The sequence below is a fragment of the Phalacrocorax aristotelis genome, chromosome 1 (assembly GCF_949628215.1).
Source record: "Phalacrocorax aristotelis chromosome 1, bGulAri2.1, whole genome shotgun sequence".
Classification (NCBI taxonomy): domain Eukaryota; kingdom Metazoa; phylum Chordata; class Aves; order Suliformes; family Phalacrocoracidae; genus Phalacrocorax; species Phalacrocorax aristotelis.
This window is the reverse complement of record NC_134276.1, coordinates 141,713,860-141,724,875: the sequence shown is the minus strand read 5'-3', so window position 1 is coordinate 141,724,875 and position 11,016 is coordinate 141,713,860. Positions and strand designations below refer to the sequence as shown.

Below are 11,016 nucleotides of genomic sequence, written 5' to 3'. Positions count from 1 at the left end.
ATAACACATTGCAGATGTGTTAAGAGTAGCCACACAGACTAGAAACAGTGCAAACCCTGGTGATTTGTCAGCTCATATTACACAGTTACCTAGTGTTTGTCATCATCTAGTAAAACAGAGATGCATTACAGCAATGCCATATGCAGTGGCTGATACTTTACCTGTTCAACATTAAGTTACACCAGCAAAAGGAACACAAGTGCTTTGCAACCAGAAAGGGAATTTTCAGAGGCCAAGGGTGAAAGAGAGTTTAATTTCTCTTCATTTCTGGCTTTACTTTATTGTTGAAACCAGTGGCGAATCCCAGACAGTTTTACTCTTGCTATTCCCTTAAAACATCTAATGACAAAAAAGAAGATACTGAGTAAAGAGGTCTCTGAATTCAATTATTGTTTTTTATTTTTGTTTTCTCTTGTCACTATGTAACATCACTAAGTCATGGAGAACATCTTGCCAGCTATTCAACAAAAATCCTAATATTTCTAAGGTAACAGACATTTCCCCCCACTTAAATTCTGGGAAAAAATATTAACAATTGTAATCTGAAGCTTTTTACTATCTTAATTGTTTTATCACCTCACAGTCTGGATATCACAAATGTCTGTTATTTTTCTGTATTTGTCAAATTTGGGTTCATGGTACCCAGCATGAACAGAAAACTCACTCTGCACCGTGAAAACGGAAGGTTAAAAAGGAAGATGTTGCCTCAGAGAGGTTATGAACTCATGCCTACGTTGTTTAACTTTACTTACTGCAGTGTGTATTTGGTCCTGGCCTAACTGGGGGTTAGTTATTAAATTTAAACAGATGGTTAAACAAATGGGTTGGAAGAGAAAGGAATTGCAGTAAAGTTATATAACCGTGTTTCTGAAAAGTCTGTCGTATAATGTACCTTGCCATTAGTCTGTCATCATCATTAACATCAGGTGGGTGATTTTGCTTTATCATACCTGTGTTTTTCCTTATAGGAACTCTGGCATCTAATTTTAATTATCTCAGCCTCAGAAATGTGTAGCTAGATAAGCAGGTACAGCTGTATTCCACCTAACTACCAGGTTGTTCTATACGTCTTATAACAAATTTGGATTTTCAAGTTACAAATATTAATGTCACAAAAAGGGAAAACTTGTGTGAAATTTATCATACAGGTCCCAAATGTTCAATACCCATCAGTTTTCCAAAATGACATTTCTTGCAACTAGCAAACCCAGACAATATTATTCAATTGAGTCCTAATCCAACCCTCCAAAAATGACTGACACGTCACTCAGTCTTGGATCAGTCTCTTGAAATTTATTCAGTGTGCTTTTGCCACACTTTAAAAGTGTACTCAAATAATACTATGTACATTTACATCAGGGTTACAAATACTTCAGCAGATATTGAATAATTACAGTGCCAAAAAATGAAACGTTTCAGGTGAAACACTTTGATAAGCAGCTAAAGAAGCAGGGCCCCAAATCTTATTTCATAATTGACTTGGACATTCAAATGACTGAGTCTCACTGAAAAGTAATGGGACTCAGATTCCTAACTGCATGTCAAAATATGTAGCAGTTGCTTCTGGGAAGGATGAAGGAGGAAAGCTATGGTATACATTTCTGAAAAAGTTACAAACCCAAAGAATAGCTTACCACAAGCTCTCTTCATTTGCAGAAACTGCAGTAACACCAACAAAAGCAAATTACTTGAAATGGTTCCGGGTTATACCTCACGATCAGATAACGGATAACGTGGCATGTCCGTCCTTACTGTGCGTGATGGCTGCGTAAGTGCTGCATCCAGCTTCCAGCTGTGCTAACAGCAACTGCTCACCGTAACAGAATTTCATAAGGGGGACAAATTTTGCTCTCTGTAAAGACAAACTGTGCTTAATATTTTTTTTTCTAATTTGAACAGTTAACAGGGGCTGCAGCTAAGGATGCATGACCCTTCTTAGCTCAAACAGGTTTCCTGAATTTTTGTCAAGCATATAAATAGAACTTAAACTTTTGCTAAGTGCTTAACCTTGGTTTTCCATCTCTCTCCATTTTTTTTTCTTCTACTTCTTTATGGTGGCAAAGGCTATGGGTCTGCATGGGAAAGGCAAAACGAAACCACATTACACACACAACTTGGACAGATGAGCTCTGTCAAATCCTGCTGTTAGTTGTTCAAGGTAATGCTAGTCCTACCACTAGGTTAACCTACTGCTCACCTTCTTGGCTGAGGTTGCTGCAAGGTAAAGTCAGCAGAAATGAACCAGTTGTTCCTGTTAAGAGCCTGGTGTCTTAGTACATACTCACTGGCTTAGGACAAAATATTGAAATCTGCCTGGAAACTGCAGAATGGAGGAAGGTGCAGGTTCCCTTGCAGGCTGCATTAGAGGGCTGGTAACCTCTGGCAGTAACACTGGAAGAAAGCTGGATAACATCTTAAACCTCAGCAGTGAGATTTGCCAAGGCTCATCAGTCAAAACCTGCATTTTCCTCTTTTTTCTGCACGGAATTGGAGACCAGAAAAAAGGGGATTGCTAGTTTTATGCCAACAAATCCCATTCTTGTCTAACACAGCTGGATTAAATGCTCTTTGAGGCTTTATGATCCAGAATTACTGTCCCCTAGCTATGGAATATATGTCTTGATAATAATTCCACAAATTTTATAAGCCTATATCTAGCCGGGCCTCCAACCAGAATGAGAGTTATAACCTCATCTGAAAAAAGGATTATGACTACACCCCCCTGCCATCACAGAGAAGTTATTCCCTGAGGACTCACAAGACAGGGCTCATAGATGCTTAATTTCATGAAAGAAGTAAGTCATAGTGACACAGGTGCCAAAAGGAAGAATTACATCAGTTTTTCAGCTGCGTGCAGAACATACTTGAAAACAGCTTCTTCTTAATTACCAAAAAGAATCCACAGAACAATGCTAGACTACAAAGTCTTCCTTCATTTTCATATGGCTCACACCGCCCTACTTACCGCTGCAGAAAACGGCCAGCTCATATCCCAGCTCATGGAGACTGATTAACTTGTTCCTAGGTGATGCACACCTGAACTATTTAAAAAAAAAAAGTAGAAATAAAGCCCTTTCTGTGACTATGTTACCATAAGATGGTTACCCATAAATCTCTGGAAAGCCATAAAAATACTCCTCAGGGACAAAATAATTGCTGATGACTCAGTCAGAAAAGTGATAGTAAAGGTTAACTGTCTAGAAAAGAATATTTCTCTATTAGAGATGCAGTATGAGGAAGCTAAAATCAGAATTCTGTAGTTTCTAGAGCACATCAGAATTGATTCAGGCAACTTTCTATAAAGGTCAATGTAAACCAAAGCCATATCTATTAAAAATGTTGGAAATAGAAGAACACAATCACAAATATCCCCTTTTGTAACAGGCAGAACAAAAGACACTGATGTATGAGGGTCTTTATTTGACATCTTATGAAAAAGATTTCAGTAAGGACCTTAGGCCTTCATGAATATCACAACCATTTAAAAGCTCTGCACAAATCCTAGCCACAGGTTAAAATCCTTTAACTATAAAGTAACAAGGAGGAAAAAAGGTCACAATTCTTCTGTTCCGAGCAAAAAACTAATGTATGTAGCTTATACATTTCTGAGAAACCATTAGATAACACTCAAGAGCTGAGAAGCCGCAAGCTTCTGAAATTCTTTAAGTTCATGAAGGAGATATAGGAAAGAACTGTCAGAGAAAAGATGCACCAGAAACACTGGAGACACAAGAGGATGGACAGAACTGTTTCAGAGCTGAGAGAAGAACAAATAGCTTTACAGTGAGGTGACCCGAGAAGGTCACCTGGGCTGAGAGGGACTAAGCAGTTTTAGGAGTCATACAGGCTATGCAGAAAACCTGTTGATTGCTCTTGATGCCTTGAACCCATCGCAAAGAAAGTTTCAGAAGGCAGAGGAAATTAAAACATCAATATACAAAGAAAACTACACACAGATCAAGGCATTTTGTATGCTTTTGAGAAAGCAGCAGCAGTACTCTAGGAGAAATGCCTGCGTGCTTGAGGCCATTTGCTTCTCTTTAAAGTTTGACTTTGTGCAGCTTTTGGTTTGTTTTGAGCCACAGAAGCCATACTGTCATCGCTCCCATTTCCTCCATCCTTCCTAGGAATACCCCTACATCTTAGTTAAAATAGAAAGGTGGGAAATCAGATCTACACTTAGCATTAAAGATATGAGCACATCATGAATGTATACAGAGCAGTTTAGTTTTGCTTTGTATTGGTTTCTGAACAATGTAAAAAGTTAAATTTACTTTTTGGTTGTCTCCGAGCAGTCATGTTCCTAGGAGTTCTGTTACATTTCTATGATCTCTTTCCTGCATGGAAATAGTTACTTTAGAGTCCACCACTATCTGTTTAAAACTAGCATTGCAGCCCTTTCCTGGCAGCAAAATGAATCTTACTGGATTGGGACTTCTCAAAGAGAACTGGTAATTCTCCAAAGAGAGATACCGACCACAACTGTAACTATGTTTATCCCACATTTAGATTAAACCATAAACTAAACCATAAAGTGTTTAAGAAAAGTAACGTCATACTGGTATTGACATCTTTAACCTACTCACAATGCAAAATTAACAAATACAAGGCTGGAAAAAAAAATAGTTTTTTATTTACTGAAATAGATTACTGTTCTGTTAAAGCCTTAGACTCTGTACCCATCTCTTCATCCTAGCGTTGGGTGGAGGAAAAGGAAGGAAAATGGATCCATATACTTAGGTTTATTACAGAGGAATCCAAGAACTAATCATATAGCGATATAAATCGGTGGCAGCAGCAGGTCAGGATCACTCCTCAGCATTTGAGATAATACTTCCTTCAGAACTGTGCTGGATAGAGGTGGATTGGAAGAGACAACTTGACTGATTAGCCTGCAGTGACATGGCTTCAGTAACCAATATCTACCAAGTAGTCATAACGCCAGAGTAGTGGTTTTAAGTGGCTGTGGAGTTTGTTTGCAGAAATTGCATTCCCACCAAAAGTGTTAGAAGCCCATCTTAAAAGTCTTTTTCCTTCTATTGCTTGTGAGTTCCACCACCTTCATCAAAATCCTGCCCTCCTAGCCTTTCTTCAGGCACCAGCAAACACACAGAAATAAAGGTTTCGTCTTCCCTTAATGTATTTAAAAACCATATATTTGTCTGAAAAAACTTCTGACAGCATGCTGACCAGGAGACTGAAAAAGATATTAGAATATGAAATTGTAGACTTCAGTAAGATGGTTGAGATGAAAGATTTGGGTTAATTAGGACCTAACAAAACCTAGTATTGATAGTCATTACTGGTTTTTCAAAACTGTGATCAATTTCTGGAACCAAAGACATGGGCTTCTTATGTGAGTCCCAGCAAAAAATCTCATTTTCTTACATAGTCCCTTATGTTTACATGTTTAAACACTGCTCCTGGTTACTGTTTAAAATATTTATTACTGTTATTGACTTTAAAAGCCTATATACACTCCCAACTACCTTAAGTAAAATGAAAAAATATTAAATTCCTGTCTTTATTTGCTAGGCATAACCTCTACTAAATATAGCAAAAACTTTCAATACTGAAGTAATATTTGCTGCTTAATAAAAGTGAAATTGGAAAGTACTAATTTATGGGTTTTTCTAAGCAGAGAATCCCATAGAAATAGATGCCGTGGTGTGGCTCAAATGAGAAAAAAGGGAACAACTTCAAGGCAAGTATATCGGCAGTTTCATTGAGGCACTAGAAAATTCATGGATATTATTAATTTAGTTCTTTTATACCTCTTCCCTCTCTTCCTCCCCCTTATGCCATCTTCATTCCCCAGCACATTCCCACCAATATTCTGTGTAGAATTAAAAATCTTTCTTCATCCCTGGACAAAAAGGAAAAGTAATTTTCTTGCTATTCTTTGCTATCGTTGTTTTGCTGTTACAGCTTTGATCACGTGCTGTGATGCTGTCAGCTCAGCCAGTGGAGCTTTCCGATTTTCCTAGCAAAAGTTAAAAATGTGAGTAGAAAGTAGATGCAAGTCCAATTTGTGTGAGAGATTGACATCCTGGCTCTATTTCTGGGCTTCCTGCATTGGCACTCAAGGTTTTAATTTAGCCCCGTCTCTATTTCTAGGTCTCAAGGTGATCTCCACCTGCGACCATGTGCTCCCTCCACCCTCCCGCAGGACAACTTGCATAGGACAGAGCGCAGCCTCTCTCCAGGTGATCACCATGCAGGAGCCAATTACCATCCTCCTTTGGGTCAAGTTCTAACACAACTTTAAAGGCTGCAGTATGCCACCAACCTGCTCCACACCTCCTCCGTCCCCAGCCTCACCGTGGGTGCAAGAAGGTTATCAGATGCTTGGAGACACATTTTGAAATGTTTTGTTTCTTTGAATTAACAGCATGTTGGAAACTGTTGTACAGCTCAGGATCAGATCCGCTGTATACATAAGAACCCAGCAGATAAGTCACTGACAGAAAAGAGGGGACGTGCATTCAGGAACATCTGACCCCCACATAAGTTTTTCTGGAAAAAGTGGGGAGGTCAGGTATTTTAAGTGATGCACAAATAGTGTCACAATTTTCCAACACTGTGAGGGGACCATCTCTCTTTTTTAGCCTCAGTGACTGAGGGAGAGGCCTTACTTCAGATCTGGTTTAGACCAGACAGCGTTTTTAAGCCCACACCGCTCAGCCACTCTACCAGAAAAGCTGTCCTTCACTGATGGCGCTGCCATGTACCTTTTCTTGTACATACCTTCTGTGTTTCATTGGAATGACCAAACGGCTCAAAATTATACTTCTAATTTAAAAAGTGTTGATCTGTGTCTTCCCTGCTTTTGGAGCATGCACCCAAGTGCTGAAGCCACCTGTGCCACTTGCATTGTTCCTCACAGCAGGCTCACCTGGGGGAAGCAGCACCATAATTAAACTAATGCACACCCTGAATCTCAGTCCACGCAGAAGAAAATGGCTAACGTTTGGGAAATGAAAATTCGCTTTTGTTAAGGAACAATTCCCAAAGAAGGGCCCAGTATTAAGTGCCCGGTGCTCTCTACATGAGCCTGCAGGCCTGTTTCCAAAGAAACAAAGGAGCTTTCATAGCTGCTGTCGTGCTGCTTGAGCATCTCACACAACACACTTCAATACATTTAAATCCTGTTGCGTACACCTGCCATTAACAGGCATCCAACGTGACACGTACCCTGAGGCAGCAAAGATACTTCCCGAAGTTAAGTGAATCCAGACTCCAGGATTAAAATAGGGAGGTTAAAAAATAACCTTGCTGTTTTGTGCCCTTGAGCCACACAGCCTTTTCATTTCACCGATGCTTGGCAATACAGAAAACTAGTGAAAATAAAGCATGCTGCATCACCTGCGAGGGTCACTTTTTGTGCTACAGGAATTATGTCAGGTAGTATTTCTTGAGGCTGAGACTGAGCTGTTTAATTACTAATATAGTCCTGCCTGGTCAGTGCTGGCATGGGAGTCACTGACTTCACTGGGAGCAGAGATAGGCTAATGGTGCATTTAAAAAACATCACCATATTTATATTTCCTTTCTCTTCCGACAACCTGTCTATGCAATCAAAATATTTTGAAGCTGGTGAAGCACACATTTTTTTATTTTAGGTATTTTTACACAGAGCCTACCACAATGGGAAACTGTGAGAAAGCTCCACCAGAGTCTTTGTTAATTCATGGAAGGATAAACTCTGTGTAGAGTTCAGACATTAAGTATTAAAATATTGACACACATACTAGTACGAGTGAGTAAAGAAGTATTCATGCTTCTTTTCCTATAGCAATCAACATACCAAGTCAGTCACTGATCAAAAGCCTACATACTATTTCTGTGAAAGATGTTGCATATGTTAAGAGATGAGCACTATTTAGGCTATATAATTTTTGAGTTTATTTAGGCTGTAGTGTTTGATACTATTTCACTGCAGATTTTATGTCCTGATCTTATATATATAAATTTCAGACCAATCAAGTAGAAAAAGCCATAGAAAGTCTTACAACGAAGAGGACTATAACTCGGAGTTATAGTACAAGTAAATCTGCAAAAAGGTCCCCATTGTGAAGGCAGTGGTCTGGGGACCACTGAAATCAATGGAAGTTTTTTTGTTTGTCCAGAACAAGATCCAAATTTCATTGCAATTTTACTTGCTTAGTAAGCTTGGGGTGAAACTGGACACAGCTTAATGTCATTCAGATGTTTCACTTATATTCTTACAATTTCAATTCATACAGTCAATTCATACAGTCGTTTCAGTCTTCAGAGGAGAGAATCCCATAGAGAAACTGGAATTAAAAAGTGTAAAGTGTTCTAATAGCTTTTTTTTTTTTTTCAAATTGGTCTATTTTTTTATTTCATACATAACAAGTGGGTATGTAAAAAATCTACCATATTTTTCCAAGCAAATTACTATCTCAGGCTAATATTAGACATTTATATTATTTTAATCAAATGTTCAATATTGATGAGAGAGGATAATATGCAATACAAAACAATCACATTTCATAGAAAAATAAATTAACTCCCTTAATACAAGCAAATCTGGTAAGAATTCTTCTATAAGAAATGTTTCTCAGTAGAAAGTATCCTATCAAACCCAAGGCTTTTTAAGAAAAGAGCAGATCTGAACAAAAAAACCTGCAAAATACATCTTCTTCCAAAACTGTTAAAATGCCGTGTTTTAACATTTTTCTAAATTAAACTTTTTAAATTGTTTCAGAGTTGTAGCATCTGTGACTGATATAGACATTACAAATGTGAAAATAATGTATATGCCTTTTAAAGGACTTACATTTGAAAATAAATCTTCAGATAACCATAACAAAATCAGAGCATAAGCAGGCGACTTTTGGGATTTAAGAAAAGAGGCTGCTGAGGGTCAGAGAGATGGGAATCTGGTACAAATTTCCCCTCATGTTACCTGTGCACAAACAGGCATCACGACTGCAGATTCACAGCAGGGGAGGTTGTTCATTTATACACATTAAATACAGAATCTTTTGGGGAAAATAAGCTATCTGATACAAAGGATATCAAGATTTTGCTCAAAAGTCCAAACTCAAAACAAAACCATCTAATGGATCTAATTGCATATGATTTGTAAAGAATTTTTTCCAGTTTTCTTTCCTTCCAAAGACAGAAAGGATGTCTCTCAGTTCTAACTATTAGAACTTGCTATGCGTTTGGCATCATTTGCTTGTGAAATGTCTCATGAAGTCCATATTTTGAATAAAGACTGCCTACTCTTTTTCTTCTTTCTTAAGCCAGAAGGAAGGAAAAAAGATTGGGGGGGGGGGGGGGGGCAGGGAAGGTAACCCATTTCTACATATCCCATTAGCATCCCCATCTGGAAATTCCCAGGAGATCAGAAGTTTGGCCTCACCAGGAACAAGACAAAAATAGCAATGACGGTGTCTTTCGCACGCGCTGGAACTTTTGTGTTACCAACATAAAACCTCCATAGCACAGCATGTAATATTTCCTATTTTTGTATTGTATTTTCATCCTGAATAATACTGTGCCTTTAGAAACTAGGTTGGAGGGTGGCAACCACTGAGCACATAACATGCTGAATAATAGGAGGAGGAGGAGAACGCCAACCCTTCCTCTCCTGACACAGAGCAGAAGAAAACCCACCTCTGAACACTAAATGACTATGCAGCATAATTAGGACTTCAGATTCTAATTCCAGTTCACACAATTAACTCCTTAGCAGTCTGAGGGGTGACTCAGGTGTACAGACATGCCCTGTGCCATTTTAGATGCCCCATGGTATCTGAGAAGTCTATAAAGGGCTGGCAGGTACCAGGCAGGAGCTATGGGAGACGTGAGTCTTTCCAGAGCCACAGCTGGAGACCAGGCAGCTAGCCTAGTTCACCTAAAATAGCATTAGGTTGGGCATTTAAATCCCTCTTCTGTTCTTTCTTTAGAAAAGTGGACTAATTAATCCATTGAAATAAATAGGTTTTTCTAGGTAGTCTAGCCGTTTTCTGCTACCTGATGCTGGCTTTGCATTAGTCGGTTATGAACTAAGTTTTCATTCATGCGTAGATTTAGACTGGATATAAGGAAGAAAATTTTTACAAAGAGGGTGGTAAAATTGAGAACAAGTTGCCCAGAGAGGCTGTGGAGGCCCCATCCCTAGAAACATTTAAGGTCAGGCTGGACGGGCCTCTGAGCAACCTGATGTCCCTGCTCACTGAAGGGGGGTTGGACTAGATGGCGTCTAAAGGTCCCTTCCACCCCAAAGCATTCTGTGATTCATGCAGACTTCTCATGGCACTTTTAGGAATTACTGCACGAGTGGGGTACTGCGGCAAAGAAGAAGCTGCAGCTTTTTGGATGTCACACAACTGTGACTATAATAATAATATAATAACTATAGTTACTAATTGTAACATCATTTTAGTATCATTATATTATAGTTAAACTGTTACAGTACAATTGAGTGAAATTTCAATATTTCCCATAACCTTCAGATATCCCCCTAAAAGAAACAATACTCGTCTGCACCTCCACTCCTTTGGATATATGTGCCAGTATAGCCACAGTACTGATGCTGGTGTCCTCGTCTCTGCAATTCCTTACTTTACACATTCCCTAGAATAATAAGGCCCATCATCTTTTGATGAGATTGTGGGAGTTGATATTCCCAAAATACAACATTACACTATCAGATAATCACTACTACTTAATACTGCTCTAGGAAGACTATTTCTGTGAAAGCTACTGGGAATACAATAGCAACATAGGGAAGTCAATACAAGAAAGTATCTCTGTTTCTGCAGGGAATACAAAATGTAATTAGGGACAAACTCAGACAGCTAGGAACATTAAATACTTTAAAGTCTGCTTTTATAAGAGTTTATAAGTCTACAGAGCTGGACTAGGGACAGAAGCCAAGACAAAGAATGTCTTACCCTATTACATGTGCAACAAAACCACTTACCGAGAAAGGCCCAGCCTTTTTGGCAATGATCGGTATCTTTGGACAAACTGGACATT

The 11,016-nt window shown here is 38.8% G+C and overlaps 1 long non-coding RNA gene across 2 annotated transcripts; it reads left to right on the top strand.

The window, feature by feature from the left end:
- The first annotated feature begins 418 nt into the window (after positions 1-418).
- On the top strand, positions 419-8,730 carry LOC142065930 (uncharacterized). Of its 2 annotated transcripts, none has more exons than XR_012663568.1 (4): positions 419-487; positions 2,064-2,158; positions 5,642-6,001; positions 6,118-8,730. It is a non-coding gene; the product is annotated as an uncharacterized LOC142065930 (long non-coding RNA). The 2 variants fall into 2 exon arrangements; XR_012663567.1 differs by lacking the exon at positions 419-487 and adding an exon at positions 786-926.
- Positions 8,731-11,016: the final 2,286 nt, after the last annotated feature.